The sequence below is a fragment of the Mustela nivalis genome (assembly GCF_964662115.1).
Source record: "Mustela nivalis genome assembly, chromosome: 5".
In the NCBI taxonomy this organism is placed as follows: Eukaryota; Metazoa; Chordata; class Mammalia; order Carnivora; family Mustelidae; genus Mustela; species Mustela nivalis.
Window position 1 is genome coordinate 116,389,195 of NC_139024.1, and position 27,625 is coordinate 116,416,819.

General features: G+C 46.2%; 1 protein-coding gene and 1 pseudogene across 2 annotated transcripts in view; one reads left to right on the plus strand and one right to left on the minus strand.

Moving 5' to 3' along the window:
- The window catches only part of TCP11 (t-complex 11), a 138,956-nt gene that overhangs the window by 78,004 nt on the left and 33,327 nt on the right, over positions 1-27,625 (plus strand). The window lies entirely within an intron of this gene.
- On the minus strand, positions 24,028-24,400 carry LOC309864085 (transcription elongation factor A protein-like 8 pseudogene; annotated as a pseudogene). Its single transcript has one exon. The product of its transcript is annotated as a transcription elongation factor A protein-like 8 pseudogene (transcript).

The window sequence follows — 27,625 nt, forward strand, 5'->3', positions numbered from 1 at the left end:
CCTGACCCTCCCCCACACTCTGTTCAGGGCTGAGGCTCTCGGAGGTCCTAGGACTTACCCAATAGCAGGGACTCAATAAAGGTCAGAGACTGTCTTTTGATTTCTGGTCCTGTCTGGCATTCTCTGACCCACGATGCCCTCTTGCCTTTGGAGACTGGGGCAGAGGTTGCTAGTTGCTGCCCCAAACCCATTCCCCTTCCTTGCTCAGCAACAGAAGCTCAATTTTAGCATCATTGTGCCCGGGTAAAAGAAAAATTCCAAAGCTTCACTTTGTGGCCAGTGGTTTGTAAGCAGAAACTTCAGGAAAACTCTTTAAAAGGGGATGGAGGACCTGGGAGCATGGATCCTTTTTACCTTTCCTCACTGCCTAGAGTTCAACAATGAGGTGACCTTGAGAAAAAGCCATGTTCTAGGATAGTAGAGCAGAAATACAGAAGAAACCTGGGTCTCAGATGATCAGAGAGCTACCAGACCAGCTCCAATTTCTCATTTCCAGTCTGACTCTTGATTTCGGCTCAGGTCATGATCTCAGCGTCGAGAGATCAAGCCCTGCTCTGGACCCCTCGCCTGCAAGGAGTCTGCTTGGGGCTCTCTCTCTTTCTCCTTCTACTCCTCCCCTTGTGCACACACACATTCTCTTTCTCTTGAATAAATACATCTTTAAAAAACAGCCATTCTAGGGGCTGTTTTTTAAAGCCCCTGGGTGGCTCAGTCGTTATATGTCTGTCTTCGTCTCAGGTCATGATCCATGGTACTGGGATCGAGCCCCACACTGGGCTCTCTGCTCAGCAGGGAGCCTGCTCCCCACCCCCTGACTGCCTCTCTGCCTAGTTGTGATCTTTGTCTGTCAAATAAATAAATAAACACATCTTTTAAAAAAAAACTGGACATTCTAATGTGACTTCCACACAGCTCATGGGCCATAAACACCCAACTAGAAATCACTGGTGTAGCATAAAGGGTCCAGTCTTTGTAGCAAGAAGGACCTGAGTTCACATCCGGCCTCTGCTACTTGTTAGCTGCAACTTTGGTCAAACTTTTTAGTCTTGTTAAGCCTCGCTTTCCTCATCTGCAAAATGGAGATAGGACTAGAACCCATTTGATTGGGTTTTGTAAGTTTCCTAGAATGGTGCTGGGCACCTTGTTAGAAGCAATTCATATTAGATAATGTCTTCCTTCAATAAAAGCTTCCCATTTACGGAGCAGGGATGGTGGTGGGGAGAGTTGAAGTCCCTCATTTTTTTTTTAATTCCAAGATAGTTAGTATTTGGTGTTATATTAGTTTCAGGCGTACAATATAGTGATTCAACATTTCTCTACATTACTCAGAGCTCATTATGACAGGTGTACTCTTACTCCCCCTCACCTGTTTCACCTGTTCCCCCCCCCCACCTGCCTCTCCTCTGATCACCATCAGTTTCTTCTCTACAGTTTCTTCTCTAAGAGTCTGTTTCTTGTTTGTCTTTTTTTTCCCATTTGTTCCTTTGTTTTGTTTCTTAAATGAGTGATGTCATAGGGTATTTGTCTTCCTCTGACTAGCTTATTTCACTTAGCATCATACTCTCTAGTTCCATCCATGTCATTGCAAATGGCAAGACTTCATTCTTTTTTATAGCTGAATAATATTCCATTATATATGTGTGTGTGTGTGTCACATCTTCTTTCTCCATCCGTATATTGATGGACACTCGGGCTGCATCCATATCTTGGTATTGTAAATAATATTGTAAATAATGGTGCAATAAACATAGGGGAGCAGATATCCTTTTGAATTCATGTTTTCCTTTTCTTTGGGTAAATACCCAGTAGTGCCATTCATGGGTCAAAGGGTAGTTCTATTTCTGATTTTTTGAGGAAGCTCCATACTGTTTTCCACAGTGGCTGTACCAGTGTGCATTCTGAGTTTGTTTGTTTTTTTAAGATTGTATTTATTTATTTGACAGAGAGAGACACAGCGAGAGAGGGAACATAAGCAGGGGGAGTGGGAGAGGGAAAAGCAGACTTCCCGTGGAGCAGGGAGCCCGATGCAGAACTCGATCCCAGGACTTTGGAATCATGACCTGAGCTGAAGGTAGCGGCTTAACTGACTGAGTCACCCAGGAGCCCCTCTGAGTCTTGAAGGTATTGAAAACAATGGTAGGTTCCCAAAGAACCTTTTAATGACACCCATCATTTTAGTATCCAGGTGTTTTTCGTTTCTCCAGCAACAGAAGCCATGTTCTGAGGATTCCTACTGGGGCTAGAGCATGGGACCAGGAGTCCTGCCAATATTTTCCCAAATGCCCTACCTGCTGTAAGCCTCTGAGCCCATTATGCCCCTCTCTTGGCCCATTTACTCAGCTGGAACATGGGAGGGTTCAGCTAGAAGCCGTTCCCTCTCCTTCAGTCTAGGGCCTCACCATTGTCAGTTCCAACTTGTATGACCTCTCTCTACCCAGTTTTTCCCCACTCCCACCCCGTCCCCTATGCCCTCTGGACTTGATTTCTGATGTCCTGTCCTTTATGGCTTGTTTTCCCTTTCCCTGACCTGTTTACCCATCAGTTCCTGCCTTCTAATGACTCTGCCCTTTTCAGATTGGCCTCTATCCCAGCACCGAACGAGATCCCACCATCTCTCTGGGGAGGGGGCAGTATGAAGGTCTGTTTGATCTCTGCAACAGACTAGACTTGGTTTCAGATGTTTTATCCCTCAAAGAGGTTCAGAGGACTTTTCGTGTGCCAAGCCTTGTCGTTCACCTGTTTTAACTCACACCAAGAGACAGAGACTAGCATTGTTATCATTATCTCATTATTCCTACTTTCAAAATAAGGAGAATGAGGCACCGAGAGGTTAAGTCACTTGCCCAAGGTCACAGAGCCAATAGGGGGCAGGGATGTGTTTCCCCAGGCAGTCTGGCTTGAGAACCCACACTCTTTAACCACTGCAATAGATGATATCTAATTTCTTTTTTTTTTTAATAAAGATTTTTATTTATTTATTTGACACAGAGAGAGAGGCAGCAAGGGAGGGAACACAAGCAGGGGGAGCGGGAGAGGGAGAAGCAAGCTTCCTGCTAAGCAGGGAGCCAGATGCAGGGCTCTATCCCAGGATCCTGGGATCATGACCTGAGCCGAAGGTAAATGCTTAACAACTGAGCCACCCAGGGGCCCCGATATCTGATTTCTTAATTTGGTCTCTTCTTATGCAACCTCAGGCAAGTTATCGAACCTTGTCATTTTATAAATGCTGAACCATTTGAGAATGCACTGATGACATCATGATACTTTCCTCTAAACATTTCTGCCATGTCTGCTGAGAACAGGTAAAGACACAGAACCCCAGCACCATCACAACTCAGTGGTGACAATGTCAACTCAATTTGACGTTGACATGACACTAGCATCTAATGCAATACTTATGTTCACCTGTCCCTGTCTCAATAATGTCCTTTGTAAGTTTTTTTTCTCCCAATATTGAGTCCGATGGAGGACCACACACTGCATTTAGTTACAATGTTTTGAAACCATTTTTATTGAGATATATTTCATAGACCATAACATTCACCCTTTTAAGTGTACACGTCAGTGTTTTCTTACTATATGCACAAAGTTGTGCAACTATTACCACTAATTCCAGAATTTTCCATCACCCCAAAAGGCCCTGTACCCATTATTAGCAGTTGCTCCCCAGTCTCTTGCAACTACTAATCTATTTTCTGTCTCCACGGACTTGCCTATTCTGGACATTTCACAGAGACTGAACCCTGTGGTAGTAGGTGGACTTTTGCATCTGGCTGCTTTCACTGAGCGTTGAGTTTTCAAGGTTCGTCCGTTTTGTAGCCCGTGTCGAGTCTCATTTCTTTGTGTGGCTTCACATCTCACAACATGGATATGCCACATCCTGTTTATCTGTTCATCTGTTGATGGGCACTGGGGCTGCGTCCACTTTTTGGCTATTATGAATAATGCCGCTATGATGTCATTTTGGGAGCAGGCTGTTACCTTGCCGAACGTCCCTCTATGTGTAGTGTCTAATTGCTTTCTTGGTGATAGGTTTCAGGTTCTCTGTATCAGTTTTCCCAGCCCAGCAGATGGATCTCCGCTTCAGCACAGCCCAGCGGTGAGCCAACATCTCTGCCCCACTCTGTCGCTGGCAGGTGGCACAGGCTGGCGGAGGCGGGGCTTCTTGTGGCCCCAACAGAGCGGTGCTGTGCTCCTTCCCGCCGCCCGTAGTTGCTGCCACTGCCCACCGGGCACTGTGGACACAGAACCTCAGGGCTATTTCAGGCCCTTCGTGGTCAGCCTGGCCTGGGAAAATCTGAGGTCCCAGCTGCTGGACACAACTGCCGTCCTTAGAGGCCTGAAGGTCATCCCTGGGCTTGGCTCCTTCGGTCTGGTGACCCCCAGCAGGACCCCCCAGGGGCAACCAGAGCGAGGGAGCAGAAGATGCATCACTGGGATGGGCTTCCTGTTGACAAAATGCTGGCTTGCGGCATTGGGTGTGGTTAAGACTCAAAAGAGCTTCTGTCTAAATATGGGGACTTTTGCTCAATGAATCTGGAGCATGCGTGTCCTTGAGTCATTGCTGCTTCCTTCATGCCTACTGGCGAAAGCAACCTTTCTTCCCTTGCTGGTTTCCTCTGCACCGCCCCAGGTGTCCCACAGCTAGGAAAACCTGGAGTCTCTTCCCTCGGGGACCTCTTCCCCAGATCAGTGGCTCAACTTTCGTGGCAGAATCCGCAGGGTGGCTGGGGCTGTGGCCCCGTGGCTGTTTGTTTATTCGTTCAAGCCACGCGAGGCAGGGTTTTTGAGTCATTTGCTGACTCGCTGTGTGGCTTTGAACAAGCCACTGGACCACTCTGGGCTCCTCTTTTCCCCAGCTGGAAATTAGAGAGTGGATGATGCCATTCTTTGCAACGTTTATCCCCAGACTGAGGTTGGTTTGTGGGTGAGACAGCGGAGCAAGTGACCGAGATGGGGGGTGGGCCCTCCTCCTGGGAAGTGCAGCCCTTTGACAGTAGGTCAGGTCCCCATTTGGCCTGAGGTGGTGTGGAAAGAGTGTGAGCTATAGGGCCAGACATTTCCAAGGTCAAAATTGTCCCCCCTCTACCTCCTTCCCATCTTAACTAGCTTGTGGCCTCAGGCAAGTTAATCTCTTGACCCTCTGTCATGGGGATAATGGTAGTTCTTTGGGGAGGCTAAGGAGAGGTTAAAGGAGGAGTGCAAAGGACAGTTTCTGGAATATTTGGATGCCCAATAAACCCCTGATTCGGAGAAAGTACGGTCCAACAGGGTCGTGGGATAGTTCCTTAGACTATACCCACATTCGTACTCCTCTTCCCTGGCCACTTTCTCAGGCTGTGATTCACGGCAGGTGATTTGGTGCTGTTGAGTGAATCCTGGGAAGGTTCTACTGTGCTGTCTTTCCTGGCAATGAAAGCCCCTTACCTCTCACCCTCTGCGCTCAGCTCAGTTTTCGCCTCCTTGGGAAACAGAACCAATTCGAAATAGGTTTCACGAGACCCCAGGTAATGCCGAGGAAGACCATTAGGAGGGGGAAATGCCGCAGGGTGAGGTGGCACACCCCACCTGTGGGGCCCCGTCTCCCTGGGAGGCTTGCGGGTTCCAGCTTCCCTGGTGGCACGGTTCTGGGTGGGCCACCCAGGGGCTGAGATTTCAGGACTGCCCAGCCACAAATCCTCCCTGTCTTGTGGGCTCATTCTTGATAGTCCTCGAAGCCCATTGACTTAAAGCTTTGATCCCTGCTGGAGAGAGATACCCTGGGAAAAGGTATCTGTTAATCCTCCTTGAACATGTGACCCTCCATGTCTGGTGTCTGTAACTGTGGCCACGTTGCTGCCTGTCCCCTTCCTTTTGTAATACGACCCCCAGGCTCTGGCTGCCCGATCAGAGCAGGGTTTCTTGACCTCAGTGCTATTACCCGTAGCAGGCTGGAGAATTCTTTCCGGTTGGCGGCTGTCCTGGGCTTGTGAAGACATTGGGGAGCGTCCCCGGCCTCTCCACACCACTGCCCACCCAGAGGTGACCAAAAATGGCTCTGGACCTTGCCAGGTGTCGCCTGGGGGTGGAGGCAAACTCTGGCCAGGTTGAGAACAGCTGAGTGAGAGACTGTATCTCTCAGCCTCCCTTGCAGCTAGGTGAGGCCACAGAATGGCCAGCCCGTGGCTCGTGGCATGTGGCCTGAACACTCAGAAGTGTCAACATGAGCAGCCACCACTTTCCCTTAAAGGGAGGAGGGGGGCTCTCTGCTTCCTGTCTCCCCTTTCCACTGCCAAGAGCTGGGAGCCAGAAGCTGCGGGGCAGGGGCTGCAGAGAAAGAACAGGAGCCCGGGTGCCCAGCCCTGCAGACTCACCCTGTGCTCCCTGTCCCTCGTGTTCAGCTGCTCCATGAGAGACAAATAACCTCCTATTTATTGGAGCCACTGTCATCTTAGCTTTTGTCACCGCAGCCAAAGATGTCCTAACTCCCCAAATGAGTGTATCACCTCCTTTCCTGATAGCAGAGTGTGGAATGAGAGGCAAGGAGAAGCAAAGGTATCAGTAAAGGAGTGAGTGACTAACCCGTCTCTAAGGAGCGAGCCCTTACGCATTCTAGGCTCTGTGCTAGGGTTTCCGAGGACACTGAGTTCAGTCATTCAATTATTTGAGGACCTCTACTGGCGAGAGGCTCTGATCTCCTGTTTCCAGAAGAGGAGGTCAGAGCTCAGGGAGGTCCAGGGACTTGTCTGCATCTCATAGCCAGTAAAGGATAGAGCCAGGTTTTGGTCCTAGGCTTGAAAGACCCTCCTGCTCCTTTGATGGAGGGATTGTGTGGACGTGAGGCTCCAATGAGGTTGTTACTGCCCTCAGGATAACCTGTCATGTGGAGCTCTGTCCCTGTCTTCCTTGCCAACACTGTCTTTGCCCCACAGCCAGCCGAGCTCATCTCTCGGGTTCCCCAGACTTCCCTGCCCCTTCCTGCCTCTGCACCTTCCCTCAGGCAGCCCCGTTGGGGTGGGATGCCTTTAACACCCTTCCACATCCCTACCCCCTACATCTGCTGGCTCAGAGCCCATCTGAGGACGCTTCTCAGACATTTCTTCTTCCAGGAAGCCTTCCCTGATTCTATCCTTTTCAGTCAGGTCCCTCTCCTCTGTGCTTTCCCCACATCTGTACCCCTCTGGGAGGGCACCTCCCACACTGAGAGACACTTAGTGTCTACAGGAGGGAGCTCTTCCGGGGAGGGGCTCTGTCTTCTTTGTCTCAGTCTCTTCACTGATCAATGTGACGTTTAAAACCTGGTGCTTACTCTAGGATGGGGTGAGGGCAGGGAGAGAGGGAGGCTGGGATGCTGCCAAGTGGGAGAATCAGCTTACTATTCATTCATTCTTTGTGTTGATCCGCGGTGAAGACCTGTGGCTAGTCACTGTGAGGAGTTTCACAGGGAGAAAGTGTCCTGGCTTTGGTCCTCAAAGAGCTAAGACTCCAAGGAAGCAGAGAAGTCAGATCTGGAACATATAGAACGGTCAACTGTGGACACTCTGTGTCTGTGGATCGTCTGGAGGACAGTTCTCCTGAGGCCCCCAGCAGGCTTCCGCTCTCTGCACCCCATCAAGCCCTATGAAGGTCAACTCCTTCTCACAACAGCCTGAGCAAGACATCACTAGGAGCAGTAGTCCGCTGCTTCCCCTGCTGGTTTCCTCTGCACCGCCCCAGGTGTCCTACAGCTAGGAAAACCTGGAGTCTCTTCCCTCGGGGACCTCTTCCCCAGATCAGTGGCTCAACTTTCCTGTCAGAATCCGCAGGGTGGCTGGGGATTCAGAAAACCACACACCAGGCTGAAGAGAAGGACCAGGTCTCCCTGCCCCAACTCACACTCAGATGGTGGGAATTACCCTCATATCTCGTTCTGGGGGGGTCTGCTTGCATTCTGGGCTGAGGGAGCCCTTTCCCAGCCCCCAGAATTCCCTCCCTCAGGTGCTCTGGAAAATCAGAGGGCGCACAGAGAGCCAGAGGACAACCTGACCCCTCTGCACACAGCAGCCGGACCTCTTACCCGCTCTGGGGGCAGGGGGGGGTGTCAGTCCAGAGTTCCCATGGGGTGTGTCTGTGGCCCTCTGACCAGTAGGTTTGGAAGTCTGGATGAGGAGCCCAGCTACGAGTCCATTCTTTCCCAGAACAGCCTTCCTTTCTCACCAGATGAGGGAAGGTGGGGACGTGGCCTGACTGTGGCTGAACTGGCCCCGAGGGTGGAGGGGAATGACAGATGATCTGGCAACGGTGACGGCGTCGGTGATGACTGTGGCCAGCCCTGGATACCTGTTGGGCACTATTCTAAGCACATCTTTAATCCTCACAAGCGCCTTGAGATGGAGTCTGGCCTGGTCCTGTTCATTTTCCAAGTCACCTCAGAGCCCTTTACCGGGGCAACACACTCCCATGGAAGCTCCCACCTGTGCTGTGAGGCCTTGGGGAGGCCAGTGACACACCAGCCTGGCCGAGCTCCTGCTGGCCCCTGAGAGCGGCTGCGTTGCTTCGAGAAGGCTGTGGGTATTCACCAGACACATGCTGCTTTCCCTTCCTCCTTTAGTGGGCCTGGCCTGTGTGCAGGCTTGGGGGGTCCTGCCAGGGCTTTCCAGGGAAAGACACCAGTTCTTCCATGGTCACAGTGTCCTTAGGGTCCTCTCCCTTTTTTCTCACTGACCACACACCATTTTGTACCGCCTGAGGAGGGCCTGGCCAGTGTAGGCAAGAGCTTCCAGCATGGGGTCTGCCCCTTGCCTGCTGTGTGACCTCAGCAAGTCGCTGCCCCTCTCTGGGTTTCTATTTCCTCATCTTTAAAACAAGGGTGGCGGGCGGAGGGAGCTCTTCCTTTGAGCCGTGAGGTCCTACTGTCCGGTGATCAAAGGCCAGCGGAAGGGCTGGAGGACCCAGCCAGGAAATCTCAGCCCCAGCTCAGCTTCCCATGTTAATGGTTTTGCCGAGGAGAGGCCCCTTGGGCCCGGGGAGGCCGCTTTATCAGAACGTGTTCTGGCTCACTAAGATTACACTTCACTCCGCTGAGCTTCAAAAGGGCACAAGGGCTCCTCAGCAGACAATCGTGGGCGGAACATCCACATGGCTAGTCAGGCTTAAAGGGATCACCTCACTGGGCAGCTCAGTGGGCTTTTGGGACCCAGAGAGGGAGAAAGCCAGTGGAGGCCAGCTGCAGCCTCACGGGCTTGAGCCTTTGTGGTTTTCACGTAGTTTTCGTCTCTCCTGCTCTGCACATCCCAGATCCTGAAGGATGGTCCCGATGGGCCACAAAGACAGACAGACAACCTCTAGAAGGATGAAGTCCAAGCTGCAGGGCGGCCAGCCTCCCCCAGGGAGGGAGGGACCAAAACACATCTGTGAGAGTCACAGAGTCATGGGAGGACCGTATTAGCAGCTCTGTGAGGTAAAGGGACAGGGGTCGTAGCTGATGCTAAAAGTTGCCTGTGCGATGTGGCTTCCCAAGATATGAAGGCTTTGGTGTTGCCTTTAGAGAAAAAGTCTGAAGTTGAAGAAATGTGTGAATATTAACGTCACTGTTTATAAATGCTTACTGTATTGGACGTAGCTGGTGGTTAGATGCGTTACCTCATCATATCCCAATAATCTCCATGGAAGAAAACACTCTCACACCCTCCCCATATTTTCCATGAGCCAACTGAGGTTCAGAGAGGTTCAGTGACTTGTCCAAGGCCACACAGCAGAGCAAGGGCAGAGGTGGGCTTCAACTTTGGGCCTGTGCCCTCATCCCACCAAGGAAAAATCACGTGAAGAATAACCGAAAGAGCAGTGGTTTTCAGGGTGTGTAGGAGAAGTGGGGTCACATTTGCCCTGCACTGTGTCTTTTGGGGGGAGCTAAGGCTAAAGAGTGAAAGGAAATTATCGTCCACTCATTACAAGGACGGCATTTCTAGTAGCCAGTTGTCCGAAGGCCCCCTCAGGAATGGTGATTCTTTGACTTTGGGTGTGTTTGTGGGTAACGGCCCAGGGTGGGTGGGTGAGTGAAAGACCCTGCTGCTAACTCTGACATTTTGGTAGATTCAAGGTCTGAGGGACCAAGTCAGGCAGACATGTCTTGGTCTCAGGCATCCAACAAGACTCATCACATGAATGACTTCTTCAGTGGTGACCAGAGGTATCTCACACTGGACAGCCAGAAGCCACCCTGAGAATAAACCAAGTGTCAAAGAACACTGGCCTCCGGGTAAGGAGACGGGGTCTTCCGGCTTCAGCTCTATGCCCTCAGGCCAGTCACTTGACTTCTTGGGGCCTCAGTTTCTTCACTGGTTAAAAAATGAGCTTGGATTGGATCATTTCTGTGGTCCTGAAACATAGCTGTTAAACAGGAACTTGGAATGACAGGCAAGCCTGCAGTGTCTCCGAAGCCATGGAAAGAAGACTGAGGGTGGGCGCCATGGCAGCCTTCCAAGGGAAAGAGGTCCTCTTAGTGGGGTGGGCTAATTGTGGTCCTGGCTTGGAGGCGGGGTCCGGAAGCTGAGCTGGTGGTCCAAAGGCGGAAGCCAAGTTCTTACATTTTTATCATGGAGGAGCTGGGAGAAACACTCAGCAGACAGACACAGCAGAGTGGGTTGTTGGTGAGGCTGTGTGTTTGGTCTGCTGAGCCTGATGCCCCTAGTGTGCTTTTTCCTGCACAGAGACATGAGACAGTTTCCAGAAGGCTCTAGGTCAGGGGCAGGGGAAACAGGCATGCACCTCTCAAAGGGCTTGTGGAGCTTTGCAGTTAACACCCCTGATTGTCTTTGTTATCCTAAATGAGGAGGAACTCCCACATGGTCTGCTCTTTGGATGAAAGAAAACCCTAGGTTCAAATCCCAATTCTGCCGCTCTCCTGCTGGGCAAATTGGGGCAATTCGCTTAACCTAGGATGTCCATATAGCGCCCCTGTAATTCATCATCTAAATAGGGGCCCTTTTGAGAACGGAGGGGAAAGCGATCCTTAATTATGCTGAGACAACCGCAGGCGCTGAGCCTGTTGGGGCAAACTGGGACATAGGTCACTCTGCTTACCCTATTTCTGCATTGAGAAATGGGACATTGCGGCATTTATATGCACGTAGTTAATATGGCTTCGTGCTGAAGATGTAGGGAACAGCCCAGCCTTTAGTGAGTGCTTGTGGACGAGGCTCCAAATTGCCCTTCTCAGAAACACAGAGAAGGGGGGCCAGCTGTGGTCCCAGAGAAGCTGTGCTCAGACCTGCTTCAAATCCACGTGTTCTTCCCTGGAGGGCCTGTGCTCAAAGCCAGCTAGGATTTGGGCCTCCCTTTGGGATCTGTTTGCCTTTTCATAAACACAGAAGCAGGGTTTTTCTTGACTGGGCCCCTCTGCTCACAGCTCAGGGATTGTACCTTGAAACATTCGCTCCCAAGTGATTTGAATCAGGATCTACCAGGAAGTTTGTTTTCCAAGGCCTTTAGTCAACATGTGGCTGTGGAAACACCAACCGGTTTCAATGTAGAGTCAACTCTTTTTTAAATAGGGACTTTCACATTAGACTTTTCAAAATAACATCATATTTAAACAGATTTCCATTTCCACCTTTCCATCACCAGAGGCAGTTGCCGAAGATATTTCTGTTCTAGCCAGTGGCTTTCCCAACCTATGTTTTAGCCAGTTCCTTGACTATGTCAGGGTCTGGGCTGTGACGTCACAGGCTGGGGGACAAAGGGGTGTGTGTGTGTGTGTGTGTGTGTGTGTGAAATCATGTTTCCACGGGCTTCGGTTTTCCCTCTGGCTCCTGACGTGGAGTCAAAGACTGCTTGGGCCAGAGTCTTACTTTGCTTCATTCTGATCCTTGGGTTTGTTGATTGCCTGAAATAGCAGCCTTATGACCCACACCTTCCAAGGTACCCCCCTATCCAGCCCTGGCACAATTCCAGAAGTTCCTATGCATATTTCAGCCCTTAAACTTCATAGCTCTGATGACCTTTGAGGTACCAGGATCTGGCATGAGTACATTTTTTTTTTAAGATTTTATTTATTTATTTGACAGAGAGCACGCAAGCACGGGCAGGGGGAGGTGGAGAGGGAGAAGCAGACTCCCCTCTGAGTAGGGAGCGGGGCTCGATCCTAGGACCCCGGGATCATGACCTGAACTGAAGATAGATGCTCAGCCGACTGAGCCACCCAGATGCCCCCGGCATGAATGCTTTTGACAAAGTGTCATGGGTCCCTAATGTGATCACTCTGAGCAGGCGCGGACTTACACTTGACCAAAGCCAGCAGGTTGGCTGGGTGCACACACCTGCCGTCTTCCCATAGCTGGGAGCCCCTGTCGGTTGCCTACTCTGGTCCCTTCCCTCCTGCCTCATACCTTCCCAGGTCCTGTCCTGATCATGTGCCTCCCACTCCCCGAGCTGGGGTATCTCTTTGCTGGCTGGGAAAGTCGTGCAAAGTCAGAGAAGCCCCTAGATCACCTGTTTGCTGTGCACTGGCCATGTGTGCATCACTCTAAGTGTAACACACAGCACTGCCCTTCGCAAGCCGTCGTCCAGCCTGAGCTCGAGAACTTGGGCCTCGAGGTGGGAGGTAGAGCGATAGGACGAAAAGAAATCAAACCTTGCATAAGCCACCAAGTGACCCCTCCTGCCTCAGTTCTTTCGCTTGTAGAATGGGGTTGTTAACAGTTCTTCCATGGACCCGTGTGAGAGCTCAGTGAGTTCATGAGTGTAAAGTGCCTGGAGCAATTTAGCAAGGGCTCCCATTGCTCTTGGCCATGTTTGCGATAAACCTTCATTATAACCATAGGAGGTGGGGACTCTGACTAGCCCCAGCCACAGACAAGTAACTGAGATATGGAAAGACCAAGTGACTTGCGCAGGCCATGAGCTAGACCGATGGGCAGGAAGCATGCATTCTGGGAGTCTGATGCCCTGCTCTCTGTGATGCGAGAATCTGGGTTAAATCCTAATTCTGTCCCTTCACATATATTTTAGAGATCAATGTGCCAGGAGCCGGGGAGCCAGCGGGAAGCGCCACCCAGTTTTCCTGTTGCCCAAGCAGGCAGGCTCTGAGCTAGGCACAGTCAATCTCCTGCAATCCAGACCGCTCTGGCTGCCTGATCCATCTGGAGGCTGCAGGGAAATTCTTCCCGTAATACCCAGCCCCCGCCCCTTTTATATAAATGGAAGCAGAACCTTTTGCAAGTTCAGAAGAATTAGATTTCTTTAATAGTAACCTGCAGGAAATACATTAAAAACACATTCTATCAGTTACAAATCTTAATGTCACCAGCCAAGCATGAGGGAATTAATGCCGGGCCCAAAAGTACATATAGTCAGCAACTCTGGGGCAGGGGCAGAGACGATTTATAGAGTGCGAGGTCTGGACGTCTGGAGCAGGCAGGCTGAGCTCAGCGGTGAAACTGAAACAGGGCTGTTTTCAGATGGGGCGGGAGTGGGGGGAGGCTCTGAGGGCAGCTTTGATTCAATCATCATTTCCCATTGCTTCGAAATGTGATTTTTCTTTCTTTCTTTCTTTTTCGTAATGCTGTAACAGCCAGGTTCTGATCTGTCATGAGAAGACCGCTTTTGTTAACTTAAACTCTTACTAGGGGCAACTCTAAAAGGATCAGCACCCCCAAAAGTAAGTGACCCCACCAAGCAATCCGATTGTGATGAGCCCCCCAGCCCCACCCCCGTCTCCCTGGCTCAGACAAAGGAGAAACCGGGCAGGGGACTGGGCTGGAGAATCTGGGCAGCAAAGACAAAACATAAGGATAATTAATGTGTAGCAGCAGATATTTTCCTTTACCTTCATATTGTACAATAAAACACAATTACAGAAAACCACACCACACCAAACCAAACAAAAAAACCCCAACGGTGTAGCTTAGGAAGTTGTGATGAGGGACACAGAGCAGGTCTTTTAAATTGTTTTAGTTTTTGCACTCAGCGCTTTATTTTGCCAAACTTGAACCTAACACAGCCTTGGAAAGACAGGTTTTGAATCTCAGGGACATCCTTATGCCCATTTTAGGAAGGACAGCAGTGTAAAGAACTCTGTAGAAGACCTTGTACATCACTTGGCTGTTGGGAATGGCCCAATCACCAGCCATGTGTTCACTGCTCACAGAGAAAGATGCTACGGGACTCAGTGGACGCTAGGGGCTGAACCCTGCAACATGTTCCTACCACTGACCCTTTTTGCTGAAGATCACCTAGCATTCCTCCTGAGGGTTGGGCAATTTCTGTGGCCTTTTTCCCTGGAGGAAAAGGTGAAAAGGGGTCACACCACATCCCCTCCTTTTACAGCTGGGAAAACCGAGGCCACAGGCCTGAACTGAAGTCAATATATACTGGTAGAGCCAGGAACGAGAGCTGGGTTGTAGGACTCCCTGTTCAGTGCTCCTCTGCCACACTAGGGTGCCTCTCTTTCCCGGATGTGTTCATGTTGGGTCCGTGACTGCCTGTCGGAAACTGGTAACAAGAGTCTCTCACCAGCCAGAGGACCCAGTGGACTGACCAGCCACCCCAGTTTTGCCAGGGTTGAAGTAGGGGTTCCTGGTACACAGATTTTTAGTGCCAAACCTGGGACAGCCCCAAGGAAGACCGGGGTGACTTGGGCACCGTACTGGGCTGTTTCTTTGTAACCAATGCGCAGTTGTGTAGACTGGTGAGTGGGCATTGAGTCTGTGTTGGGGGCGATCAGAAGTCAGAGAGGAAGAAGGCATTCCTTGTGCTGAATGAGTTGACTTGGAATACAATGATCCAAGAACTGAAATTTTTAGAAGTTAAGGAAAGCAGGGGTTTGTCCTGAATTAGAACAGCTAACACTTTGAGCCTGATTTATAGTGTTAGTGCATTCCACACGCTAAATCTTAATTACTTGGGCCTTTAAGGCAAAGATGTCTGATTAAAATCATTTTTACAAAGCGGGAGACTGAGGCACAGAGCTGGTCCAGCCGCCTAAGCCGGTGCAGCTCACAGTAAGTGATGGAACTTGCAAAAGCCCCGTGTTCTCTGACCTCTGGCCCATGCTGATCCCCACCCCTTCTCTGCTCAGGAACACTGGCTAGAGGCCAGACCTTGAGTTCTGTCTTTATTTAATTGTTGGGAAGCAGGAAGCCAGAAGCTGGGGGTTTCTAAATTCAGTTCCAAGGAGCTTGGATTAACACCAAAATAATTCCCTTCCTGGCGACTCACTCTTGGAAAAGCACCTTAGGGGGGGACAAAGAATGATCTTGGTTTGATCAAGCAAGGCTATTTGTTTACCTTTAGCCTCTGCGATCTGAAAGTTGAGCTCCTCCCCAAATGCCAAACAGCCCTAGTTCTGGCCATCGCTTCCCACTCCCCCTGGAGCAGCCTGACTCCCATCCGCACTTCTGAAATTAGAGCTGGAGGTGAAAGCTTAGCAGAGCTTTGCGTTTCAATGCCTTTCTTCTTTCTTGGGTTTTAACTGCTTTTTCTGGCCTCTGGGAATCCCTTGGAAGTTAATAAAATTTACTACATCAAAGGGCTGCACGGCCATTACCCAATTAAAACCTCACAGCACTCCTGCAGCAGGTAAGCATTATTAACCCCATTTTACAGATGGGGATACTGAGGTTAATTGGTTTGCCCCTGGCTCCTGAGGAAATGAGTAACCCAGCTGGCAGTGGGATGGGGGGGGGGGTTGTCTCTGCCAAAATCCGTTTTCCAAAGCACCTTGATTTCTTCAAGATTTTCTTTTTCCTTTAGGAAACGGATTTCTTACCAGCAACCCTGAGGATGAGGAATTTCCCCAAAGCAGGCTCCTACCTTCCACCCGGAGAGGTGCCATAAAAATAGATGAAAGCTAAGAGTTCAGTGCAGTAATTTAGGAAACAATTTGGGCCTTTCAGAAATTAATGTTATTTAAAGATGCAGATTCATTCACCCCAGTGGCCTCCTGGGAGTGCTTCCCGAACCATCTGGTTCAATCAGCTCATTTTCTTTCCCCTAATCCTTCTGGCTCTCCTGTGTGTATGTACAGCGAAGGTTCCTGGGGAACTCACAGCATGAATAAAAAGCAAAGACCTTTCTCTTTCAACCAGCCACCTCTCCTCTTTTCCAAACAGCATTAAATTCCTAATCCTGTTTATTCTTAATGGGGGTATAAAATTCATGTTCCAACAGACCATGAGGAGATCTGTGGAAGCCTCCTCCCCAGAGCTCCTGTCCTCCCAGTCTGGGTCCAGCCGGGAAGGTTGGGGATCTTTACCCCATTTGCCAAGAGGACCCTACAAAACCTGGTGGTGTTTGGGGATACATTTGCCCAGGCCTGCTGAAAGAGGAAGGAAAAAAAAAATTGTTTGTGGTCTGGTTAAAGCTATCCGTGAGCCACCGGGAAGATTTCAAAGAGTCAGGTGAGAGTTTTCAAAAGAAGGGTTTCAGCACGGTCCCAAGGATGTAAGTCCCTACTTCTTGCTGTTCAAGTCCAATTATAATCCACAAAGGCGGGATGCTGTGTTTACATAAATAATTACGAGGTTCTGGAGAGCCAGACGTGTTACAGCACACAGGAGGCAAGCCCATAAATTACATTGGGGAATTAGGGTCAGAGTGATCTTATCTCTGTAAATCCGGCCAAATTCCGGCAAGCTAAAGGCCCATCCGATTGACTGAGCCTTGGGAGGCTCAGGCTCCAGAATCCAGGGAGCTGGGGATGGGGCTACCCGCGCCCACCCTCACCCCACCTCCCTTTACTGCTTCTCCCTGTGCAAGTTTGCCGGCTGATTCTGAGAGCTACGGGGTGGCAGGAAGAAGAATTGCCCTAACTTGCTCTTTGCCCAGCCTGCAAGGGAGGAAGGCAGGAGAGGGGTGTAGGCACCTCATTTCTATCCTCTCTTTTTCCTCCTGGACCACACAGGCTCTTGCTCCTAAAACAACAGGCACAGTACAGGAGTGGTGATGGGAAATAGCAACAGAACAGAGCTTCTCCGGACCTTTCCCTCCTGCAGAGGCCAGACCTGCATGTTTGCCTTCATTCAATAGAGATCAATTGAGTACCTCCCTACCCCCTCACTCCCCAGGTGCCATGGCACAGAGCAGGGAGGAGGCCTCAGGTTCCAAGACCAGAATACTTGATTTGAATTCTTGCTCTGCTCACCACCCTGGGGAAGTGACCTGACTCTCCCGGCCTCAGCTTCCTTATCTGGAAAGCAGGGTAGCAATAGCCCCATTCCCATAGAGTGAGACGAGGATTACCAGAAGTCATTCCTAAAGCACTCTTAGAACAAGTAAGTACTCAGTGTGTGTTGGTTGTTGCTAGTACTAATCCTGTGCTAGACACGCGTGGGTCTTGGGTCCCAAGGTGGTCACGAGCTGGTTGAGAAGGACGTTCCCACATAAACACAAAAGAGATGACAAGGAGTATGGTTGATGAGCTCCAAAGTGAACAGAAAAGAATTCAGTTCTAAGGAGCAGGCAGAGGGCGAGATTGTGTGGCAGGAGAGGGCTTCTCAGAGGAAGGAAGGCTTAAGCTGGGCTTAAAAGATGTGCAAGATTTGGCTGGACCACAGAAAGGCATGAGAGATCAGGAGAGAGCTCCAGGCAAGGGGCTAGAGCTCCAAGAATCCACAAGAATTAAGCTCGAAGTCAAAGCATTTTGCAACTCTGATGCTTTCAAGACCACAAGCCAAACCTCTTCAATTAAGATTTCCAAATCAAAATGTTGGTCTTTCTTATAGAGAAAGAAATATTGATTTGGGTTAATTTCATCTGACCAAACAATGTTACAAAGTAAGGGTGACAGAGCTTATTGTGAAAAGACCAGAAGAGGCATAGATCTATTATAAATAGAGCTCCAATGTTTTTTGCATATTTATTTTAATATTATTTTATTTTTTCAGTGTTCCAAGATTCATTGTTTATGCACCACACCCAGTGCTCCATGCAACACATGCCCTACTTAGTACATACCACCAGGGTCATCTATTCCCCGACCTCCTCACCTCCAAAGCCCTCGGTTTGTTTCTCAGAGTCCACAGTCTCTCATGGTTCATCTCTCCTTCCAGTTTCCTCCAATTCACTATTCCTTTCCTTCTCCTAATGTCCTCCATTTAATTCCTTATGCTCCAGAAGTAAGTGAAACCATATGATAACTGACTCTCTACTTGACTTATTTTATTCAGCATCATCTCCTCCAGTCCCATCCATATTGATACAAAAGTTGGGTATTCATCCTTTCTTATGGAGACATAATACTCCATAGTATATATGGACCATATCTTCTTTATCCATTCATCTGTTGAAGGGCATCTTGGTTCTTTCCACAGTTTGGCGACCGTGGCCATTGCTGCTATGAACATTGGGGTACAGATGGCCCTTCTTTCACTACATCTGTATCTTTGGGGTAAATACCCAGTAGTGTAATTACAGGGTCATAGGGTAGCTCTATTTTTAATTTCTTAAGGAATCTCAATTTACAAAAGGGGAGAACAGGTATATCTGACAGAGATATTACTGAAATAAAATCATGTTGGCTGGTGAGGTAAAAAGTATTCTATCCAGAAAGTGTTCCATTCGTTCAATCATTCTTTGAATGTGTATCGAGGGTTTACTATGTGCCAGGCATTCAGGAAAACTCTGGTAGTGTCAGTAAACATGGATTCTGCTATATGTGTGTTGACCTCGTGAATTTTTCTGTATCTTAGGAAATGATCTAAAATAAATGAAAGCAGGTCCCCATGAAGCAAGCATTTAAAAAACATTGCTATATATAGTGTGTTTCTAAAAATTTTTAACGCCTTCATGCAATTTCATAAATAAATTTGGTCTTCATCTGAGTAAGAATTGCAAAAATTTGTTACTGGACATTAAAAAAACCTTACCCAATCCCCAACAACTGAATTTCTAAACAAATTTTCCTTGACTATCACTGCTTACAAAAATGAATTCATTTTAGAAGTTGTCAATGAATGAGTCAATCACATGCCCAGCACCGTTGGAGTTATGACAAAGGATAAGAAAGGATTTTTGCTTCCAGAACAACACCAAGCAACAGGGATTGGATTTATTCTCCTTCTTGGAACAACCAACTGACAGACAAAACATATAAAACAATGTTTTTCAAACTCTATCATGGAATAAAGGACAGTTATTAAGAGACAAGAAAACAAAGTAAGCCCTGAGTGCCCAGGCTTACTGTCTTATGAGGGTTTCCAAGCTGCAGCATGGGAAGAGAATTCAGGTGGAGCTCAGCAAATTCTCTGAGTTGAGAATTCTCTGGGTCTGGGGCAGAGCTAAAAGTCTGAGGAGAATAAGGTGGTTAGAATTTGCAGGACAGAGTACTAAAGAGGAGAAAGCTGCACAGAGATCTGGGAATCTGGAGAGGGTCTCCCTCAGGTGTTCAGCACGATAGACCTGTGAGTGGGAGAAAACTACGCCAAGCTGGAGAAAGAACCATCTGGAAGGATTAGAGGATAATGCTAAGTGTTCACACAGAGCTGGGAACAGAGTCTGTTCCGCCCCAGCCAAACTGGAAAACTGTATCATTCATGGAGCATTAGGTAGAACTCTGTATTGTGTCAACAGTAGGGAATGATTAGCCCTCTACTAAACACTGCTGTGATCCTACCTAATAGCTCTTAAAAGTAAGACTGAAGGGATCAAGCTGTTTCTAAGCAATCTAATTGACTCCCATGACAAAGTACAAGAATATTTACAGAAATATCAAAATATCCAGCACCCAACATGGTAGAGTTCACAATGTCTGGAATGTAAACAAAGACTACTAGGCATGAATGCAAAATATGACTCATAGTGAGAAAAAGAAATCAATCAAAATTGACCTGAACTGGGGCATCTGGGTGGCTCAGTCAGGCGGCCCACTCTTGGTTCTGGCTCAGGTCATGATCTCCTGGGTCATGAGATCGAGCCCCATTTCTGGCTCCATGCTAGGCGGGGAGTTGGCTTGAAATTTCTCTCCCTCTTCTCCAACCCCTGCTTGTGTGTGCCCACTCTTTCCCCCTCTGTCAAGTAAATAAATCTTAAAGAAAAAAAAAAAATTTGACCTGAACTGACACAGAGGTTATAATTAGCAGCCCAGGATGTGAAACCAGCTGTTATGACTGTATTCCATATGTTTAAAAACATGTATGATTTTAATAAGACACAAATCAAAGTTTTGGGGATAGAAACTGCAATAAGGGAGATGTTCAAGATTCATAGAAGATCAGAATTGGCAGAAGAATATTTTAGTGAACAGGAAGACATAACAAGAGAAACTATTCAAAATTATACAGGGGGGGAAAGGTTTATAAAATGAAGAAAGCATCAGTACACTATGGGGCAACTTTAAACAGCCCAATATATACAAAATTGGAGGCCCTAGGGGGAAAGGGTTGGAATACAGGAAAATTATTTGAAGAAATAATGGCCAGATTTTTTTCCAAATTTGATAAAAACTGTAAGCTCACAGATCCAAGAAGCTCAATGAGTACAAGAAACCCAAAGGGAACTACACCAACGTACATGTAACTCAATTGCTCAATCCCTTTGGGGAAGAGAACATTTTTGAAGCAGCTTAGAAGCTTAGAAGCAGAAAAGACGCATTACATACAGAAGAACAAATGGAAGGATAGTGCAAATTTCTCACTGGAAACAGTGCAAGTGAGAAGCCAGGGAAGCAAAATAGTTTAAGTACCGAAAGGAAAAAAGAAACCTCTCAGTCTAAATCTTTTTTTTTTTTTTTAAGATTTTATTTATTTATTTGACAGAAATCACAAGTAGACAGAGAGGCAGGCAGAGAGGGGCGGGGAAGCAGGCTCCCTGCTAAACAGAGAGCCAGATGCGGGGCTCCATCCCAGGACCCTGAGACCATGACCTGAGCCGAAGGCAGAGGCTCAACCCACTGAGCCACCCAGGCGCCTCTCAGTCTAAATCTTATACCTAGCCAAAATATCTTTAAAAATGAAGGTGCCCTAAGATCTCTTCAGACAGAATTCATCACCAGCAGAACTATACTCTTAAGAAAGGTGAAGGGAAGTCCTTCAGGCAGGAGGAAGAGGATAACCAGATAGAAGCATGGGTCTCCCCTAAAGAATGAAAGGCACTGGCAAATTTATCTACACAAGGAAATACACACACACACACACACACACACACACACACACATTTTAACTGTGGTGCATATCTTTCAGAGGTAACTGTTTAAACAAATAAATGTGCTTTATTACACATGTATGAGTGAAAAGGTATGACAACAAAAGCATAAAGGCCAGGAGGGGAGAAATGGATATTATAGTCAAGTTCTTATACTATATGTGAAATGGAATACTAACAAAAGCAGATGGTGTGAAGATATACCATGAACCCTAAAGCAGCCAACGAAATAACAAAACAGAATTATAGCTACTAAGGCCAACAAAGGAAATAAAACAGAATCATAAAAAATATGCAGTTGAAAAGAAGGCAGAGAAAGAGAAAAAAAGGAACCAAAAAGTGAACAAATTTAAAAGAAACAAGATGATAGACTTAAATTTAACCATACCAATAACCACATTAAAAACAAGTGGTCTCAACTGTACAGTTTCACGTATAGGTGGCTACTAGAGTAGGCAAATTAATAGAAATAGAAATAGAAAGTAGAATGCGGCTTGCCTGGGGTTGGGGGAGGGGAAAACAAGGACTTACTGCTTATGGGTAACGAGTTTTCAGTTTTGCAAGATGAAAAGATCCTGGAGAGTGTTTGCCCAACAGTACGACACTGTTAACATTACTGAACTGTGTACTTAAAATGGTTAAGATGTCAAATTCTGTGATGTGTATTTTGCCACAATTAAAACCAAACCAAATCAAACAAAAACAACAACAACAAAAAAATCCCTGTATTTCTCTGAGTTGGAAAAAAAAAAAAGCCCAAATGCTTTAATTAAAAGGCAGAGATCATCACATTGGATAAGAAAGCAAGGCCAAATTATATGGTGCCTAGAAGAAACACACTTTCTTTCTTTCTTTATTTTTAATCACAAATGTGTCTGTATTTTTATATTTTGATATTTGTGTTTCAATAGTCATACTCCCTTGGCAATGCAATATATTATTATTTTAAATATTTCAAAAAGATGGTTCTAAGCAGGGATCCTTTGTCTTCTCCAGATGCTAAGGGTATCTCCACCCAGTAAGAGTTTGGAAGTCCTGCCCTAAGCCTCACCTCATCCCTCAGCTGGCCTTTCTTTTCTTGGATGCCTCATTTCCATATCCACTCATAACAGATGTTCTGAGCGTCCACTGTGTCCCAGATGTGCTCAAGTCACTAGTAACACAGATATATGTGTCTATAAGGTCTCTGCCCTGCCAGGGTCCCACCCATGGCCACTTCACCCAATGCTGGAAAGGTAAAGTCATGGGGTTCAGAAAGCTTACACTGGGGAGAATCACCCTGTCCAAGGACAAGGAATTACCTTGTCCAAATTACCTTTACCAAGCGGGACTTCCTGGGGAAATGAGGTTTTGCAGTATAAGACAGAGGGAAGAAGGGGGAGTTGCCTCAGCCAAGTGGCCAGGTGGATCAGCATATGCAAATGCCTTTGGTGGAGGAGCCCTCAGGCAGGCCTGGGTTAATAGTTCAGTGAGAGAAGGGGTCAGTGGGCTTCGAGGGGCAGGGCAGAGCAGCAGGACCTTGCACACCTTGTCAGGGGCTTGGATTTTCACCACTGGAGCTATGGGGAACATCCAAAGCAGGGAGAAGAATGGGGGCTGTCATCAGATCAAGAGAGTCCTATCTACCTTTTGAAATGGTCACTATAGTAACAAGCAAGTAGAAGGGACTGGAGAGAGTAAGAGAGAAAGCAGGGAGATGAGCCAGGGGCTGTTGTAGGTAAAGCAGTCTGCATGAAATTATTTTGAGCTGAAATAGGCTTTTCCCTGAACTCCTTTATATAAAAGCAAGGTCCCCCCAAATAACTCAATTGTCCTAAACCCCTTCCTCAGGAGCAACTAGGGAAATAAACCCAGACACTATCACAAAACTACCAATAATACTTCTCATCTGTTCTCCTGTGGGCCCATTTATCTCCTCTAAAAGTCGTTTTCTTTCCTTGTAAGTATGCTCTCCTCCTCCGCTTCTCTTACTAAGTTGGTAAGCTCCCAAATTCTAACTGCCTAGTACTCATATAAAAATCTGTCTTTTCTCTCGCTAATCTGTCTTTTGTCAATTTAATTCACAGGTCCTAGTTACTGAACCTAAAAGGGTAGAGGAAAAGTTTTCCATTCTGCCCTGATGTAGGTATCTGGGAGATAAATGGTCTCAAGTAGGGACAGAGTGTTGGAGATGAAGAAAAGTAGATGGGTTCAAGACAGCCTTTAAGAGATCATATATCATTGAGGTCAAGAGAATGGATTAGAGACAGCCTGCCTGGGTTTATAATCCTGCCTCCACCACTGTGAGACACAAGCTGGATGACCTTGGGCAAAGGAAACACACCTTTTTTTTCCCCCCTGTATTAATTACCAGTTTTATTCCTCTGGCTAAGAGATCCAGAGGTAACTTGAAGTTCATATTTTTTTAATAGTTCTTCCATCAAGATTTTAGTTGCTCCCATTGCCCTTATAAGCTGGTCGCAAATTATTTAACTCTTACTTATAAAACTTTCATTCTTTGTATGTGTGTGACATGTGCTCATGAAAAAACACATATAAGCAAAAAGAAAAAAGCTCATGCCACACAGAAATAAACAGTTACATTTTTGATATATGTCTGTATGTGTAACACACATGAACTCAAATTTGGGATTTAATTCTATGTATGTGAGATGATACTCAATAAGTCGCTTTGTAACCTGTTATGACTTTACAATATACAAAGAATGTATTTTCATGCAAATGTGAGAAACTTTCCAATTGATAAACAGACTTGGAGAATGGGTCAAAAATACAAAATCCAGTGAGATGGTGGTAACAGGGAAGCTACCTAAAACAAAATTCCACCATATGACTAAAGTAAAACGAAGGTCAAAGATACATCAGAAAATGCTAACAGAAAGAAAGAAGAGGCCAGATTTTAATATCAGACAAAAAAGGAATTCAAGGCCTAAATCACACAGGGTAAGGACGTCTGTGTGAATGTCTTTGCTTCTGATCATCACAAACTTGTTTCTTACTCTTCTTATCTTTTCCCTAAGCCTTTCCAACTCATCTACTCCTCTTACCATTTCTTCAGGGTCCAAATGCCTCACAGGAGTGTCCTCTTTAAACCCCTGGCCAGCTTGGGTCGGCCCTCCTTTAAGATTTCCTTCTGCTTCCCAGCTTACACCTTCTTTGGAAGGTTGAGAGTTTCCTTCCACCTCCTGTGGGACATCTTCCGAATGGAGGTCTGCCCTTTGGCATGTTCTGTGGTTTTCCTTCATTTTCTTGACAAGATTTTTGCATATTGAGTATTCTTCTGTTTTTTCTTTTGAATAAATTAATCCTGAAAGGATCCGGGGCACTTTCTCCTTCCCTACCAATATGGAGCTGCTACAGGGAAATAGGCCCTAGACTATAAAGATTTCTGCACATGTCCAATAAACACACTTTAAATATAAAGACACAGATGTGTCAAAAAGTAGAAGGGTGAAAAAAGGTGTACCATGCTAACACTAATAAGAAAGATGGACTTGGGAATGTATGGTACAGTATGGTGACTATAGTTAGTACTGTACTGTATATTTGAAAGTTGTTTAGAGAGTGGATCTTAAAAGTTCTCAACACAGGGGGCACCTGAATGGCTCAGTTGGTTGAGCATCCAACTCTTGATTTTGGCTCAGGTCATAATCTTGGAGTCGTGGGATCCATCCCCACCTCAGGCTTCATGCTCATCAGGGAGTCTGCTTAGGATTCTCTCTCTCCTTCTCCCCTCACTACCCTCCTCTCTAAAATAAGTAAACAGATCTTTCAAAAAAGAGTTCTTGGGTGCCTGGGTGGCTCAGTTGGTTAGGTGACTGCCTTCAGCTCAGGTGCATGATCCCAGAAGTCCCAGGCTCCCAGCTCCATGGGGAGTCTGCTTCTCCCTCTGACCTTCTCCCCTCTCATGCTCTCTCTCATTCTCTCTCTCAAATAAATAAAGAAAATCTTAAAAAAAAAAAAAAAAAAAGAGCAGCGCCTGGGTGGCTCAGTGGGTTAAAGCCTCTGCCTTCAGCTTAGGTCATGATCTCAGGGTCCTGGAATCCAGCCCCGCATCGGGCCCTCTGCTCAGCAGGGGTCCTGCTTCCTCCTCTCTCTCTGCCTGCCTCTCTGCCTACTTGTGATCTCTGTCAAATAAATAAATAAAATCTTAAAAAAAAAGTTCTCAACACAAGAAGAAAATTTGTAACTATGTGTGGTGGTGGACAGTAGCTAGACTTAATGTGGTGACCATTTTGAATTGAATCAATATGTTATACCATGAAACTAACATAACATTATATGTCAATTATATCTCAAAAAAGATGTCTATGACTTGGAAAGGTGTCCATGAAATATTAAATTAAATATTAAATTAAATTTTGTGAACCAAAAGAAAAAGAAAGAAAGAAGAAGGATAGAGGGAGGAAGGAAGGAAGGAAGGTAGATTAGTTAACATCAGAAAAAAGTAGATTTCAGAGCAAAGAATGTTGCCATATATAAAGAATATAATTTCAAAAAATATATACATTATTTCATATCATAAAGTGGTCAATTCATCAAGATGGTTTAGTTCTAGGGCGCCTGGGTGGCTCAGTGGTTAAAAGCCTCTGTCTTCAGCTCAGGTCATGATCCCAGCGTCCTGGGATCGAGTCCCATGTCGGGCTCTCTGCTCTGTAGGGAGCCTGCTTCCTCTTCTCTCTCTGCCTGCCTCTCTGCCTACTTGTGATCTCTGTCTGTGAAATAAATAAATAAAATGTTAAAAAAAAAAAAAAAAAGATGGTTTAGTTCTAGAAGTTTATGCACGGAATAACAGAGTTTCAAAATACATGAAGCAAAAACTGACAGAATGGCAAGGATAAACATGCAAATCACAACTACAGCAGAGATTTTAACACTTCTGCTTAATAAATGATATTGATAGGTAGAACATAATCAAGGGTATAGAAGGTAAGCGGCACCATCAATCAACTTGACCTAATTGATATTTATAGAACACTCCATTCAACAACAGCAGAAGGCACATTCTTTTGAAACACACATGGAACATTTACCAAAATAGGCCATATTATGGGCCATAAAAGAAGTCACAATAAATGTTAAAAGGCTCAAGTCACAAAAAATATGTCCTCTCATCACAGTGGAATTAAGTTAGAAGTTAATAACAAAAAGATTCCTGGAAAATCTCCAAATATTTTGAAACTAGACAACACCCTTCTAAATAAGCCATGGTGGAATAAAAATACAAAAGGGAAACCCCAAATGTATGTTGAATGGAATGAAGATGAAAATTCAACCTACCAAAATTTGTGGGACTCTACTAAATGAGTATTTGAAAGGTCTCAAGTCAATAATCTCAGCTTCTACCTGAGGAACTAGAAGAAGAAAAGCAAATGAAGCCGAAGAAATAAAAAAGCAAAGATCAGAGCAGAAATTAATGACATAGACTACAGCAAAACAATGAAGAAGATCAATGAAGCCAAAAGATAGTTCATAAAGGGGAAATCAATAAAACTTCTGAACCTTTAGCCACATGGATCAGGAAGAAAAAGAGGAGACACAAATGACCAATATCAGTAATGACCTCACTATAGATTTTACTGTTTTAAAAAAAGGATAATAAGAGAATATTATAAAAAACTTTGTCAATGTCAACAGTGAACAAAGAATACCAATACATTAGACAATTTAGATGCAATGGACAAATTCCTTGAAAGATAAACTACCAAAACTCATTTTGTAAGAATCGATAACCTGAATAGTATTTAAATTGAATTTCTAACTTAAAATTTTTCCTTAATGAGAACTCCAGGCTTAGGCAACTTAACTGGTAAATTTGACAAATATTAAAGGAGGAAAAAAATACCAAATACAAACTAAGAAAATGGAAGGGGATAGAAACCTCCCAACTCATTCTGAGGCCAGTATTACTCTGATACTGAAATGAGACAAACATTTATAAGAAAAGAAAACTACAGACCAACAACCCTCCCTAACATAGAGAAATTTCAAACAAAATTCTAGCTAATCAAATCCAACAGTACATAAAAAGATAAAATACATCATGACCAAGTGGGGTTTATTCTAGGCAGGCAAGTTTGACTTAACATTTGAAAATCAATATACTTCACTATATTAACAAAATAAGAAAGAAAAACCAAATGAGTATCTATCTTAGCAGATGAAAAAAACTTTTGACAAAAATACAATATCCAGGGGTGCCTGGGTGGCTCAGTCAGTTAAGCATCCAACTCTTCATTTCAACTCAAGTAATGATCTCAGGGCTATGAGATGGAGCCTGTGGTGGGCTCTGTGGTGGGCATGGAGCCTGCTTAAGTTTCTTGCTCTCCCTCTCCCTCTGCTCCTCTACCCCCATCTTGCCTTCTCTGTTTCTTAAAAAAGAAAGAAAGAAAGAAATAGAGAAACAAACCAACATCCATTCCTGATTAAAAGCTAAGCAAACTAGTCATAGAAAGGAACTTCCTAAATCTGATCAAGACCATCCATGAAAAACCTATGCTAAGGGCACCTGGGTGGCTCAATTAAGTGTCTG